At 44.0% G+C, this 16,267-nt stretch overlaps 1 pseudogene; it reads right to left on the bottom strand.

Moving 5' to 3' along the window:
* Window positions 1-12: 12 nt before the first annotated feature.
* Window positions 13-15,723, bottom strand: LOC114039360 (annotated as a pseudogene).
* Between the last annotated feature and the right edge of the window lie 544 nt (window positions 15,724-16,267).

Here is a 16,267-nt window from a genome sequence, read left to right as displayed (position 1 = left end):
GTTTTATCAACGTGTTATTTAGGGGTGAGGGAGGTTTGAGTTGTACAAAGCATACTGGGACAGGGCTAGGCCTTGACATCATCTACTGGTATCACCAGCATTTCTTGAGGCTCTAGAACAAAGGAAGGCACAGGCCTGCTTTGAGGGGGTAGAGGAGGTGGAGTCTTGGGGACTTAGGACTGAGAGAAGAAAGTGATAAGGGCTTGGAATTGCCAGACCCAAGGCTGGAATGCTAAGGGTCCAAGGTTAGATTGGAAGTAGGGATCAGGATTTCTAGGTTTTCTGGCTCATCATACTATTCTGATGCTGGACAAGCTGATGTTTTTTCTTGGGTGGGAGCATACAGAAGACTCTGTTATATGGCAACACTGCTCTCTATGTGGAGAGGATCAAGGTAGGTGTAAGGCAAGTCAAGACCCTTGTTCTGCTCCTGGATATCCCTGGAGATCTGGACCAGGTGACTCTGGAAGGCAGCTATGCTTTGCCTAGGGGCCTCCTCCACGAAGTGCACATCTGGGTAGGTACCCAGGGGCCTCTGAGGACAGGGGAGAAGCAGGTGGGACCAGGCATGTGAGTTTCTCCCTTCCTCCCCCAGCCTTGAACTCCCAATTCTCCCACACTCTGGCCTCAGACATCTGGAAATCAGGTCAGGACCTATCCTCTCAGTCCTGACCCTGAATCTGAGATCCCTCTGATCAAGTCCTAGCCCCAGCCCCATTGCATGGCTCACCATATCTCTGTCCTAGTCACTGACACCCCAGAAGAGTATCAGGGCATGGCAAGTTGTGGTGACATCCCCAAGGGATCCCAGGTCTGTAGTGCCCTTAGTTACAGGTGGGGGCAGCCTCATGGAAGTGGGAACATTGGGTACCCACACACTGAAATCAAACTGACTTCCCAACCCCCCCCTCTATTAACTTAACAGATAGTTAAGTCAGGACACAAGGCTTCCAGCTGCCCTCAGGGGACCTAGGGAACCTCCTTCCCCAGTTTCAAGTCACTAATCTTTTCCCACTCCCACTTCCACTCCCACCTCTCTCCTAGCCTTGCATTTTTAGGAGGCCAGGGCCTTACCCAGCCCTAGGTTAACACCCCTACTCTTCCAAGATCTGAGCTCACAGGAACTCATAGCCCTCAGTTCAGGCCCAACTAGGCCCTCTCAGGGACCCAAAGAGAGGAAGAAGTTTATGGGTCAGCTCACCTGTCCACTGTTGACTGCAGCATGCTGGGCAGAACAGTTGAAAATAATCATAATGAGATACTGAACCAGGTCCTGTAGGGTCTTCAGGCAAGTGGGGACACCTGGAGGAGGAGAGCAAGGGGGAGCTGAGAACTAAGGGATATCTATTCCTGGGGATTTCTGGGGAGAGATGGGAAAACTGAGGTACTAGAAGCAGAAACATATACCTGAGCTTTCTTGGCCCAAAAAGCCCTCCATGAAGATCTCCTGGACCCAGGCCTGGAGTTCTGAGTCCTGGAGGACAGATCTATCCTCTGGGTAGTAGATGCCGATGATATCTGAGACAAATCTAAAACAGTCAACAAATACTTACTAAGCATCGACACACCTACTGTGTACTCAGTACAGGAGATGGTTGATCAATTAATCAATAAGCAAGGTGGTGCTAGAGAGATTATTTATCCTAGCCATTATTCCAAAGGTGAAGACATAGAGGCAAAATGACTTGCCCAAGGCCAGTTGCCCAGTTGTTATGAGGGAAAAGCATTATAAGAAAGGCTTAGAATTAGTAACACTAATTTGTGATGAATAAGAATGGTCCTGCAGGATTGGAGTATAGGATGTATGTTGGGTAGTAATGGGAGAGATGGTTGGAAAGATGGTTGGGACCAATCAATCAATCAATCAACATTTATTAAGAGCCTACTGTGTACTATGTACTACTACATATAAACTCTAGGGATACAAAAAGAGGTAAAAGACAATCCTTGCACTGAAGGGGCTTACAGTCTAATAGGGGAGATAACGTGCAAACAAATCTGTACCAAGCAAGCTATATACAGAATAAATAGGAAGTAATTAACAGAAGAAAGACACTAGAATTAAGAGGGGTTGGGAAAAACTCGTGGGATTTTAGTTGGGACCAGATTACAGAGGGACTTGAAAAATCAAAAAATGATATTTTGGACTGGATATAGGAAACTGGGATCATTGTAGGCTCTTGAATAGCAACATGAAAATAGTGCTTCAGGGAGATTAATCTGACTGCTATGTTACAAGAGGAACTGGAGAAAGGAGACAGGAGGGAAATCAATTACGAAGCCATTACAACAGACTAGGTGAGAGGGGATGAGAATCTGAAGTAAAGTGCTAGCAGCAAAAAATAGAAAGTAGGAGACCGTCATGATAGACATTTTGAAGGAAGAATCAACAGGATTAGGTGTCTTATGGGATGTAGGGGAATGAGGGAGAAGGAAAAGTCAAAAGATAATTGATATTCTAAACCTGAACGAGTGGGAGGATGTTCCACCAATAGAAATAGAAACATTAAAAGAAGCAAATCAAACAGGAGAATAGAACATATGATGAGTTTAAAAGATAGAAAATGATGCCAAAGTCTAAATTTCTAAGAGGAATTAAAGGTTGTAGAGTATTAGAGGTAAGACGAGGGGTGGTGCAGAGAGACATCTGGGGATCTTGGACTCATGGGTCCTTATCCTCTCCTTTCCATGGCATCCCAGATCTGCAGTCCATCATCTCGATAGCAATAATTGGCAAGACCCTGGACCCCTTGATCAGCCAAGTTGTGAGGCAAGCAGAGGGAATGGTAGGCGAGGTCTTTCATCCCTCTGGCTACCAGCTCAAGACAGCCCAGGTGTCCTAGACTTGTAGACTACAGTGAAGCAGAGATACCATCCCCATCTGGAGCAGAGGGCACCTACATCCCTTGCTTCTTCCTCCTACTCCCTCAGGGCTCCAAGCACCCTCACTCCCTACTTTGCTTCCCTGCCCCCATTCATTCTACAAATATTCATTCGGAGCACAAGTTAGGGACTGAGAAGAAAACAAAGATGCCATCAGAGAAATGGCAGACTAGTAGGGGAGATAAGATGGGTACACACAACTGTAGGAGAGAAAGGAATTTGGTGTTGGGAGTAACAAAAAATACTTGCCCCATCCTTTCCCCTGAGTTAAGTTACCAAAGGGAGATTTTCTTGGGGTAGCTAAGAATAGGATCAGAACATTTTCTTGCATATCCGATCTTTATCAGAGAAACTTGTTGCAAAGATATTTTTCTGTTAACTGTTTCCCTTCTAATTTTAACTGCATTGATTTTGTATGCACGAAATCTCTTCAGTTTTATTTTATCAAAGTTGTCCATTTAATTTTCTAAGATCTTCTCTCTCCGTTGTCTCCATTATAGTGAATGGAGGTCTAAATCTTAAAAACACCTGAGATAGCCTTTATGCCTATGAGCTAAAACAACCGACAAGTTGCTCCAATGGCAGTTGGAGAATAGTTCAGCCCAGACACCAGCAGATGGCAGCATAGCAGAAAGAATAGCCCAGTGGGGGACTCCTCTCCCCCCACCCCCAAACTCTTTTGGAAGCAGAGAGGTCTTTATTTCAGAAGGGATGCCACCCTGAGAGGTCCTGGCCGTGTGTCTCCTTCTCCCACTGGTGGGAGACTGTACTCTTATATATGAAGGAAATACGACTTTGAACCTGCTGTTGCTTTCAGGAGGGGGCCGTGATTGCAGAGGGCCCGGAAAGTGTGTGATGGGCAGTGATTTACTGGGTTTTGCTATGGGTAGGGCAAATAATAGAGAGGGTTGCTGGAATTGGGATGCAATGATAGGAGTTTTGGACCACCCAAACTCCAGGCTTCTCTCCTAGCATTCATTGACAGATTCCTATAAAGAGTCGCCAACATCTTTGCTTGTTTTCTTTCCTCTCACTCACTATTTAAACCTTTGGAACCTAGCTTCTGACATCATCATTCAACTGAAACTGATTTCTCGAAGATGATATGGGTTTTAGAGTTGCAAAATCCAGATTACTTTTTTTCACTCAGTCTCCCTTTGTCTTTGCAGCCTTTGACACTGTTGATCACCCTCCTGCCTTTTCTTCCTTCCTGTCTAACCACTTGTTCAGTCTTTTCCTGTATACATCTTCCCTCCCCCACCTGCCCAAACCCAACCATCCTCCAAAACTCCCTCTCTGTTGAGGACAAGTACTATCCTTCCAATCACCAAAGTTCCATCCACTCTTCCTTGCCCTCCCCCTTCTCATAATACAATCAGTTCTCAAATCTTGTATAATCTCCTTAACATCTCTCAGGTGTTTTCTCCTCTACACTCATGCAACCACCACCCTATTTCAGGTCCTTATCACATATTCCCCGGACTATTCCAACATCATCTTCATTAAATTTCCAAATTCTGGAGCTGATTGTTAAATTTTCAGTAAGCTTTACACCTTGGAAATTGGCAAATGCTACAAATATTGTTTTGTTGATTGTCTAGACTTAAGAAAGTGATGGAGAAAATGTTAATAATGCAAATTAAATTTTAAAATGTGTTGTGTGGACTTTTTTGGGGGGGAGAGCCAGTTGTTAAAATTTACCAGCACAGACCTATTTAATATCAAAGTTCAGTTCATGTGCCACTCCCTTTGAAAATTCTTTCATCATCCCATTGTTAGTCTTCTCTACTTCCTCAAATGATTATGCATATATCTGTCTGCATAAATGTTAACCACCAAATAGAATGTAAGCTCCTTAAGGGCAGAGACTGTTTCCATTTTGTCTTTGTATCTATCCCCAATACCTGAAAGGTAGCATAGAGTAGAGAGGTGAGAGCTGGCTATGGAGCCAGGAAAACCTGATCAATATCTGAGTGTGACTCATGAGATTCTGGCAAATCATAGGTCCAGAGAAAATAATACTGATAATAATCCCTGGTGCCTAGGAAGGCACGTAATAAATGCATGTTGTACTGAATTAAATTGTAAACTACCAGATGATTTTCAAGAGTGCGCTCCTTCCAACCCCTGTCTTCTAGGGACTATTTCTCCCTACTCCACCCCACCTCAGGCCTGAACATCTGAGTGTGCCTTTTCTGTCTCTTGCCCTGGGTACTAACATCCTAGCTATAGTTCTGCTGACTGGTGCTATAAGAGAGATTTCTACAAAGTTCTCTGAAGAAACAGGCAGAAAGTATTACTCCAGTCTGGATCTACTAACATTCTGTACTCCAATTGACAATACTCTCAGTTTCCTTATCTCCAGCTTCAGATAACCATACTTCCAACTTTCTCTCCAGGAAGGCCTCCAATTCTTGGCTATACCAATCCCCTTTTCCTTAAAATCCCGGATTTTCTCTTATCCTTGAACCCTGCCCCAGCTTCCCCCACCCCACTCCATTCTATATCCTGGATCTTCAGTCACCTTTAAAGACTCTTAGTCTCCTGATTTGTCCCCCCTTCTGATGTCTCCAGCCTCTTCATTGTTTCCACAGCCCAGGCCCAGGTTCCAAAGATTGCCTCTTCCCCTCCCTGCCTGGTCCCTACCATTTCCCCTTTCTCTGACCTTATCCATGAGGCACCCGGGTTTAAAGAGGTCTGTGTGTCCAATAGTATTGAAGTGAAATGTAGAGTGAAAATGAGGGATGAGTAGCTGTGGGAAGGAAAAGTGAGAGATGGTGGAGATGCCTTTCTACCTCAGGTCCCAGGTATGTGACGCGGTAGAAGGTATATTGGATTTAGAGTCAGAGGACCAGGGTTCACATCTTGGCTTAGCCACTTTCTATCCGGGCGATCTTGCACAAATCACTTAACCTCTCTGAGACTCAGTTTCCTCATCTGTAAAATGAGGGTTTTGGAGTAGATGATTTCAGAGTCCCTTCTAGTTCTAAATCTATGATCCTTTGAACCCTGATATTTTGGGGAGAGAGTCAGATGGCTGGGGCTTGGAGGGAAAGTGGAAGGATCTGTTGTAATCCTGACCTTGAAGACTGGATGGCACATGGGCAGCTGACACATGGTGGCTATGGCAAAAACCTCAGAAACAAAGTGGGTGCAGAGCAGGTGAGTGACCAGCTGGAAGAGGAACTCTGACTTTCTGAGCCAGGTTTTGGCCAGAAGCCAGTCCTCCTCTGAATCACTTGACAAGAAGATGGGGGTTGTTGGAGCCTGGAGTCTGGGGGAGCTAAAGAGCAAAGGGGATGCGAGAGAGACAAAGACAGATGGAAGAAATGTTTTCTGAGCCTTTGATCATCACAAGAGGTCAACAGAGACATTTCCTGAGTCATAAATCTACGTGATATTCAGAAATGATAGGAATCTCAAAGATCTTTTAATCCAGCCCCTTCACGGAAAAGAGGATAGAGACTAGGAGAGGAGAAATGATTAGTGGCAAAGTCAGGAATAAGATTCAGGCCTTCTGGCTTCCAGTTCAGTGCTCCCTAAAATACCAAAAAATGTCATTACTATCTTTTTCCTTTTAAAAACATTTAAAAAATAACTTTTCAATAAAATGTCCACTTCCAAATGTATTCTTCCCAATATTTTCCCAGGAAAGTCATTCCTTGTAGCAAAGAATGCCAAATGATAGTAAAAAAAGACTTTGATCTTTCAAAAGATCTGCGATTTTATCTATGTGGGCATTCCCATTACGATGCAGACTGCAACCTCTCAGTGCCTTAGTAAGCAGTTTTTTGAGAGTTGCTGTGCACTTCCCTCCCCTAAATTGTTACCTAATGGTTCCTGATACTAAGCCTATTCAAGTTTAGCTAGGCTAAGATAGACATACCACTTATGTTCCACTTGTATAGTCTTTGAAATTCCAAGATCAAATCCATGTCTCTAAATTATTTCAGTGGTAGATATCATTGTAACATATTTATATAATGCATTTACATGTGTCATCTTCTCCCTTTCCATACCATGACACATCTCTTCTCCTCCATGACCTCTCTCACCTAGATAGTAAAGGACAGGAGTGGCCCATTGTCTGGTGTCTGATGTAGCAGATTCATTGGGGCAGCCACGAATTGGGGTCTCGAATCAATGAGGCCAGAAGAAAGGCCTGAGAGAAAGCTATGATCCACCAGGTACAGAGAACCCTTCTAAAAGGAAGAGAAGGGCTAAGAGTAGACCTTCCAATTGTATGAAGTCCAATTCCAGGAGACTCAGAAGGAAAGGTAAGTATAACTTGAAACAAAGAGGTGCAGTGGACCTGGAGTCAGGAAGAACTGAGCTCAAGTCTGACCTCAGACACTTAATACCTTAATAACCCACCTGTCTCAGTTTCCTCATCTATAAAATGGGGAAAATAATGGCACCTACCTCCCAGAGTTATAAGACATGAGATAACCAATGAGATAATAATTGTAAGGCAGTACCTGGCCCGTAGTAAATACTATATAAATGTTTGCTATTATTACCATGAAGTATCTAGATGGCTTAGTGGATAGAATGCTGGGCCAGGAGTCAGGATAGATCTGAGTTCAAATCCAGCCTCAGACACTTACTAACTGGGCAAGCCAGTTAACTTCTGTTTTTTCTTAATCCACAGACAAAGAAAATGGCAAACCACTTTAGTACCTTTGCCAAGAAAATCCCATGGTCCATGGGGTCACAAAGAGTCAGACATGACTGAACGAATAACAACAACTATTATTACTACTATTAAAGTCATCTTAGTCATAGATTTATATCACAGAATGGCAGAGCTAGAAAGGACCTTCGGGATGATTCTTATTTTATGGAGGAGGAAACAGGTTCAGAATGGGATAGGACTTGCCTGAGGTCATATATCTAATTAGTCAGGACTAGAGACTAGTTCTCCTACATTTCCCACAAACTAACAAGCCTATGGTGAACTTTTAGAAGGCCAGCTCCAGGCTATGTCAGTAGAAAGCCAGAGCTGTGACTTCGAAAGTGCAGAGATCCCTCCACGGATGCAGATCTAAAATTTACAACTTATTATCCCACAGAGTTGCCCGGAGGCACTAAGGTATAAGTGACTGGACTAGGGCCAAACAGCTAATATGTATGAGGACAGGATCTGAACCTTAGACTTCTTAATTCCAAGGCTAACTAACCCTCTCTTTATTCTATCATGTATGCCGCCTCTCGTAGGGTCTCCAAATCAGCTTTCTCCCCTGTTGCAAATTGCTCAAACAAGCCATCAGTGAGGCTAGCTCTGGACATCAGGAAAGCTTTCTCCAGCTCAAAACTGATGACAAATTGCTAAGGCCCCTCGAATGAGTTTGTGAACTTGGTTCATCATCATACAATTAAAAAGTCATCCTCAGGGCAAAAATAGGCACTTCACAAATTGTGTAAAGGGTGATTACACATGAACTCTTGGCCAACCTGTCCCTGTCCCCTCTGCTTTTGGCATCACGGATTAAAAATACCCATCAGGTAGGAGTGAGATATTCTCTGTGAGAAGAGAATGGGCAAATTTAGCTGAAGACTGGATGCCCATATTCTTAGAGAGTTGTGGCTGGAGGAAGGGGTAAGAACCAACAGTAAGGGGTCTGAGGATCTAGATGACTGAGTCCCTCACCTCCAGCTCCTCCTGTAGGCTGGTACCTGGTTCCAACATGGGGGCCACCACATCATTGGTAACAGGAAAGTTGTCTGGGAGGCTGTGGCAGCATCAGATCTAGACAGGATTGAGGCCATTCAGGAATTGGGAGGCAAAAAAGGCATCTTCTTGCCAATGGTCAAGGAGGTAGAAGACGCCAGAGTCACTACCCAACCTTCTTAGGGACCCAAGTTCCTGGTTTCCCAGCATAGGAGAAGAGGACAAGTTTTCTTCCCCCACAACTAGTTTGTTAGCTTAATAGGGTGTTGATTTCTCTGGAAAAAATGAAAGATTTGAGTCTTTCTGACTCTGTTCTAAGGAGCCCAGTCCCCATCCGTTTTCCTGGGATCCAGGCATTCCCAGCTTTCCTAAGAGAATATAACCAGCTTGAGGCATGGACTGCTTCATTTTTGTCTTTGAATCTCCAGCACTTGGCTCAGCACATGGTAGGTTCTTAATAAATATTTGCTGATTGATTGATCCATGATGTAAAGTCATGGTTTCTGATGCAAGCTCAGTCCTATCGAGTAGCAAGTTAAATTAGGATGAGGAAGAAGGGAGATGGTGGAGAATTTGAAGAGATTTTCAAATTCAGTCATAATAGGAAAGTGGCCTTATCAGAAACTAAAAAGGAGAGAGTTACTGGCAAAAGTGGAGAGAGGAAACAGGTAAGAAGGGGAGTGGGAGTCTGGAGAACCTTTCTGGCTCTGCCACTCACTAGTTCTATGAACTTGAGCACATGATTTCCCTCCTTCAGGGCCCAAGTTTGCTTCTCTGCAATTCACTGCTCTTAATTCAAAGTCTGATGTTGATCCCATATAACAACCTCTCAAATTCCTGAAGACAAGTAGCAGGTCAATTTCTTTCAGTTAATGGATTATTTGAGTGCTTTATCTTTCTGCATTTGGTCAATGGGCTCCAGTGAATCCTTTGCATCTTATGCATTTTTTGTGGTAGTGAAATAAAGGCTACTTAATACCCATATTTTACATTACCTACACGTTATCTATCTACACATTATCCTTTGGTTATATCATAGACTTCCATGATGTGATATCACTCATATAAACAACTCATAAAGACTGGTCCTTATATTTCCCTTGAACTTCAGTCTACAGGCTTTTCTCTTCTTGAATGACTTGGGGTCACTTCAGAATCAACATGATATCCTTGAGCACATCATGTAACTCCTCTAGGTCCTAGTTCCCTCCAGCAGAACTGGTCCCTTCCAGCTCTGACATTCTATCACCCTATCTACAAAATTGAACTGATGATAGTGCCCCCAAACCTGTTCTTCCTCTAATCTACTCTGGCTCTGTTAATGGCATCACTACTCCCTGAATCACCTAGGCTTGAAACCTACAAGTTACCTTCTCTTTCCCTCACCCTATATTAAGTTGCCAGTTCTATCAATTTTACCTCTACAACTTTTCATCCATCTGTTCTCTCCAGTCATGTGGTTACCAGCCTCTCAAGCTGTCATTATCTCTGCTCTAGGCTATTGTAATAGTCTGCAGGCCTCTTAATTACTCTTTGGCTCCTATTTCTTCCCACCCCTCTGAAGATCCCCTACAGAGACAATCTTCCTAATGTATGTCTGATCACACCATTCCCCCTGTTCCAAAATCTTCAAGGGCTCCTCATTACCCATTGAATAAAGTCCAGACTCCTGAAAGCTTGGCATGTAAGGCCCCACCCAATCTAGTTCCAATCTACTTTTCCATTTTTATTTCACACTACTATCCTTTGCATATAGTACATACCAACCAAACTCAACTATTCTCTCTATTAACCTCATGTTTTCCTGCCCCTGTGCTTACCCAAATCTTCTATATCTGGAATAAACTCCTGCTCTGCACTGTCTCTCCACCCCCATCTCTAATCTCTAATATCTGTCTGTTAGAGGCTTATCCATCTTTCAAGACCCAGATCCCATGCTATAGATTCTTCCCTATGCCCAAAGATCAAAGTGATCTTTCCCTGCTCAGGCCAGTTTCAGCACTTTATGCCTTTTTTGTGTATTTGTATTACACTAACTTGTATTATAAAATTTTTGCCAGGAACCTTTCAATTAGCAGGCCTATGGGAGATGGGGGTCAGGGTGAAGGTGAGGAAAAAGGAATGAGACTGTCTTTTTGTATGCCTCAGAACACCACTGATACAGGAAACTAGGCCAGAGGGAGAACTTTGGAATTTATGACGGACAGGAAGTAGGTCAAAGCCAACTGGAAATGCTCTTCAGCATAGCAGGAAATAAGCTTGTATGAGATAAGAATTGATCATATGCAGGACAGGACAGGACTGACCTATACATAGGCCAGGGGTGGAGGTGGGGGGAAAACCTTACACAGGAAGTGAGTTTATGTTGAACAAGAAGTAAAGGTAGACAGGAAGTACTCTTGGTTAATCAGGAAATAAGCTTATACAGCATAGGAAACTGGAAACGGCGGTGGGGGGGGAACCTGGACAGCAGGAAGTGAGTTTCTGTTGGACTGGAAGTAAGTCAAGACAGACAGGAAGTGCTCTTGGTCACATTAGGAAGTAAGCTTGTATGGGATAGGAAGTGAATGTATATAGGAAAGGAAGTAAGCCGCTGAATACGGAATATGAAAGGGATTTCCTTTAGGATGGAAAGTGGAAGATTTGTAGGCTGGCCATGGTTGTTTGAGGACATAGCTGCTGCTACTCAGGTCTATGGGACTGAGGCTTTGCTCCATCCATATGTCCTGCTCTCCTCCCCTCTACTCATGGCGACAGACCTGGAACTTTTGACTTCAAGAACACAAAGATTTCATGGATTTCATCCTGATTCTTCCAGGGGCCTTTGTGGTCCATCATCCCCTTCATTTTCAATCCCATTTATCTGCAGAAAGAAAGAAGAAGGCTAGCTGGAGGAGGGGGAGAGCTGGATGGGGCATGGGAATGGGGATGGGGATGAGAAAGCAGTCTCACCGGGGCAGGGTGTGAAGCTTGAGGACCACATTCTTGGTAGAGAAGGATCGAGATTTGGGTCCAGCTCCTTCAGATTATCAACATCCAGACAGTGAGGCAACCTGGGAAATACTCACTCCACCTGGGGACAGAGGAGATAGAGATGGGAGAGAAGACAACGGGTCCATTCCAGGTCCCATATTTGTGACAGACATGGAGATGAAAGGCAGTATGGCAGGGACAGAAGTAAGAGTTTATTGGGGACAAAAAAATGAGCATCTGGGACAGGAAGAGGGTGACAGGTGGAAATATTATGACAATATTTCTCAAAACAAAAGTCAGGAACAGGGTCTGATATTCCTTTGCAAAGCTTCACTAAAAATACACTCTTTTTGAAAGGGCAAGTCCAATATGTATGATTGATGTATGAGCTAAGTGGCTCAGTGGATAGAGCGCTGGGCCTGGAGTCAGGAAGAACTGAGTTCCCATGTGACCTCACACGCTTACTAGCCATATGACCCTGGGCATGTCACTTAACCTCTGTTTGCCTTAATCTACTGGAAAAGAAAATGGCAAACTAGTCCAGTATCTTTGCCAAGAAAACCCCACAGACAGTACTGGTGTGCTATGGTCCACAGGGTCATGAAGAGTCAGATATGACTGAATAACAACAACGTGTATGATCATATTCTTATTCTCCGTACTCTCATCTCAATCCACCTCAGCCCTGTCCCTCCACAGTTTTCAGTCTTCTTCTTCTTTTTTTTTTCTTTTTTTCTTTTTGGCAATCAGGGTTAAGTGACTTGCCCAGGTTACACAACTAGTAAGTGTTATGTGTCTGAGGCCATATTTGAACTCAGGTCCTTGTGACTCCAAGGCCGGAGCTCTATCCATTGTGCCACCTAGCTGCCCCTAGTTTTCAGCCTTCTTATTCCATTGTGCCCTTTGAAACCCTTGCTCTATTACTAATTTTCCTTTAACCTACATTTCTTCACTTCGTGTTCTTTCTGTCATCTTGGGCAATAAAAAACATGGGTCTGCTCAGAAGGTACTGAATTCCTGACCACTCTTTCATGTATATCATGCTCCTCTCATCCTGAAACACTTCACAGGAAGAGGAGGTAAACATACTTTTGATTTCTCATTTCACTTCCAGACTGTCTCTTTGCCATTATCACTCAGCATCCTCTTCTTTGATGTTTATGCTATACATTTATAGCACCTAGGCTAACTCCTTTTAACAGGCATGTATCCATCTCCAGAGCCTTCTCTTTCCTTTCTCAAGGAGTTCAGTACCTGGCTCACAGTCTTCCTCTCTTCAGGCTTAGGGACTTTAACCAACATTGGGATATTCCTTAAATACCCTCGTCTCTTAGTTTATTATCCTCAACTCCTGTGACTTCCATCTTTACTCCACTTCAGGCACACACAAGATTGATCGCATCCTTAATACCATCATCCAAATTTTTTTTAACCTCCATTACATACTGTCCTATCCTTCCATCTCTTCCTCTCCTTCACTTTTCCTAAATATATTCTTTGCCTTTACCACAAAATCAGGCCCCTCCATTCCTCCCTGTCCTCCCAGTCCATTACCCCTGTTCTGGCTTCCCTCCTCTCCTTTCATAGTCATGACTCTGTGGTACATCAATGTACCCTGTGGTTGAATCATAGATTATCAGCTACCTTAGAATCCCTTGCCCCCTTGTCCTACCATCAGTGTTGCTAAATGCCAACCTTGGGTTATCCCCACCATCTACCTTCTTCGTTCCCACTGGCTCCTTCCCTCCTGCCTAAAAAACATGCCTAAATCTCCCCTATCCTTAAAAACACACACACACACACACACACACACACACACACATTTACTTGACCTTGCAATTCTCTCAAGTTATCATCCTAGATCTCTTTTCCCCTTATAGCCAAACTCCTAGATATGGTATTCTATGCTAATTACCTCTGATTCCTTAATTTCCACTTATTTCTCAAGACTTCTTAATTCTATTTTACTGAAACTACTCTTTCCAAAGTTACCAGTGGTCTTTTAGTTGCTAAACCCAATGAGTTTTTTCTCAGGCCTTATTCATCTATACCTTTCTGAAGCTTTCTAATCTCTCTTTCTTGGTTTCTGTGACACTGCTCTTGCTTTAATGTCCTTCTACCATCTGCCTACTCATTCTCAGTCTCCTTTACTGGATCGTGATCTGTATCTGACCCTTTTATCATGGGTGTCCTCCAAAGCCCCAAAGGCCCTCTTCTCTTCTATTTCTACTTCCTCTCCCTTTGTGTTCACATCATCTTCCACAGGTTCAATTATCATCACTGTACTGATGACCTACAAATCTATACATCCATCCCTAATCTCTCTCCTGAATTCTACCTGGTTCTGGTCCTGTACTACTAACTGCTTACTGCACCAGAGAGGTAAGACTGAAGGACAGAGAGAGGGGAAACTCAGGGAATAAACAGGGGGAAATGGAGGAGAGAGAAAGTAAAAATTAAAGGACCTGGGAAAGCGTATATGGAAATGAAATAAGGGCAAAAGAAAGGTAGGGGAGGGGGTTACTGAAAGGTTAAATATATCCCTGGTACTGTTCTATTCCCTTCCAATACTCACCAACATTCTCCAATACTATGGAGGGTCCACAGCCCCCTAGTGAGGCCCCCAAAGTACCCTTGGGTCTGCATACACAGTCCCATACAGGTGCCCCAGACACCTCTCCAGCAGCGGAGCTCTTGTTCTGTTTGTTTGCTTTTGGACTAGGCCTGTGATTTCATCAGTAAAAGGAATCCCTGAGGAGGAAATTACCTATGCCAAAGCAAATGGCTGTTGTTTGTGATTTGTATCTTACAGGGTTGCCTGAGGCACCAAGAGGTAACCAAGAGGTTAAGTAACTGTCCCAGAGTCATATAGCCAATGTGTGCTCCTCTCAGATTGTATTGAGTCTCCTTCTCCACTTGGGTTGATCATAAATAGGGCTCTTGCCTCCAAATTCCACAGCTATGGGTGTGTCTAGTAATGAATCAGAGAAGTCTGAGCACAGAAATTTGTGACTTTACCCAGTTAATATCTTTGGGAGGGCCCTAAATCCACAGGAATCAGCCTGTCCTCCAGGTGAAGTATTTAACCATAGTGCCTCCAGACTTTCTGTTCTCATCTATACTTCTGTTGTCTTTCTGTGAGCTCCAAACGGCACTGCTTGAGGAGGATTGGGGAAGAGTCAGCCTGATCACTTTGGCTAAAGGAGAATGGAGGAAAATGGGCAGTGAGAAGAGAAAGGAAACCTCCCCTCAAGTCTAAACTTGACCCTAATATCATACCCAAACTTGCCCCCAAACCTTACCTTAATACCCCTAAGCAATAAACATAATCTCTGTCACACAGTGACCTTGACTAAGAGCTGATCCTGCCTCAAAGCATCACCCTGCATCAGAAATCAGTGAATGTCAATACTGAAAGGATACTTAAATTCCTTCTAAAATATGATTACATTGAAGTAAGCCTCAGTGCCACTGTCTGACCCTAACCTAACCCTGACCCCAGGGATCCTCAATCAATTGTTCTCAATACTGAATACATGTGCTTTTCCTTCCCCAAGCATCCCTGTTTCTATCTCTCAACATTTTTGCCTTCTGTTTATCTAGCATTGTGCTTTGTGTCTGTGCTATTTGTCTGTTTCTTTGTCTCCCTCCTAAACATTAAGTGCACGAATGTCTGAGTTTCTAGTCTCATTGTGGGGAGGGGTACCTGTGCCATCCTGAAGCACCAGGTTCTCTGTGCCCTCCAGCACTGGTAACAGGGGAAATGGAGGGAAGGGTCTTTAGGGTCTTTAGTTGAAGCCATTGGCAGAACCAGGCATCAGGATCCAAAGAGGGCAAGGACTTGGGCTGTTCCAGTGATGCCTTGTGAAGTCGCAGCAGCAATTCAGAACACACATCCTGGAGGATCGTCACTTCAAAATCCTCCTCCTGGTGGCAGAGGACACAAGGGTTTGTTAGGGGTAGAGGGGTAGAGGGGACTGGGAGCAAGACAGGAATCTTAGGATCAAGAGTTAGGAGTAAGATCAGAATCAGCCTTTTCTTTTTCTTACCACCCCTTGGTTGAAATCTTTCCCAAAGTTGCCCAGCTGCACGGGAAGGTTTTCCCAAGATGTCCCCACCAAACTAATTGAGATGTTGTCCCAGGACACTACTCCCAGAAAGGAGCCTGTGGCTACTGTAACAATGTACACCCCCATCTGATAATGGGAATAAAGACAGGGAGGCAGGCAAAGAAAAGCAAGGGCCAGGGAATCAAGGCAAGGGGGCTATTTGAGATGGTGTTGAAACGACTGTATTTGAGATCAAATGAGAATGAGGACAAGGTTAAGCCTAGAGTATGTGTATGAGGGCCAGTCCAGAGCTGGGGTCAGATTATGAGTAGGGTTGGAAGTTTCAGAGGTCCCCTTAGGCCTTGCCATGGTCTTCTCTGCCTCTGCCTCAGTTTGATGCCTCCTGTTTCATTTACGAAGAAAGTTAGATGGGCTGGAATCTAGACAGTCCCACCCCCAATGTCTCCCTGATCTTAGCTAACCCTCCCAAGAGGGATCATGAACTAAGGAGAAGGTCAAGGTGTCAAAGAGAAATTGGGGTATACCCCAGGGCTCAAGCATGGATCATTTGCTTAAGACTCTAGTCATTGGTGAAGAGAAGGATGATTCAATACCACATGACTGCATAGGGGTGGGGAGGATAGTTGGGACCAGAGCTTGGGAGAAAAAAAATTCTTCCTTTCTGCTTCTA

The sequence above is a fragment of the Vombatus ursinus genome, unplaced genomic scaffold (assembly GCF_900497805.2).
Source record: "Vombatus ursinus unplaced genomic scaffold, bare-nosed wombat genome assembly UNPS02011916.1, whole genome shotgun sequence".
NCBI lineage: Eukaryota > Metazoa > Chordata > Mammalia > Diprotodontia > Vombatidae > Vombatus > Vombatus ursinus.
This window is presented reverse-complemented; position numbering and strand designations above follow the sequence as displayed.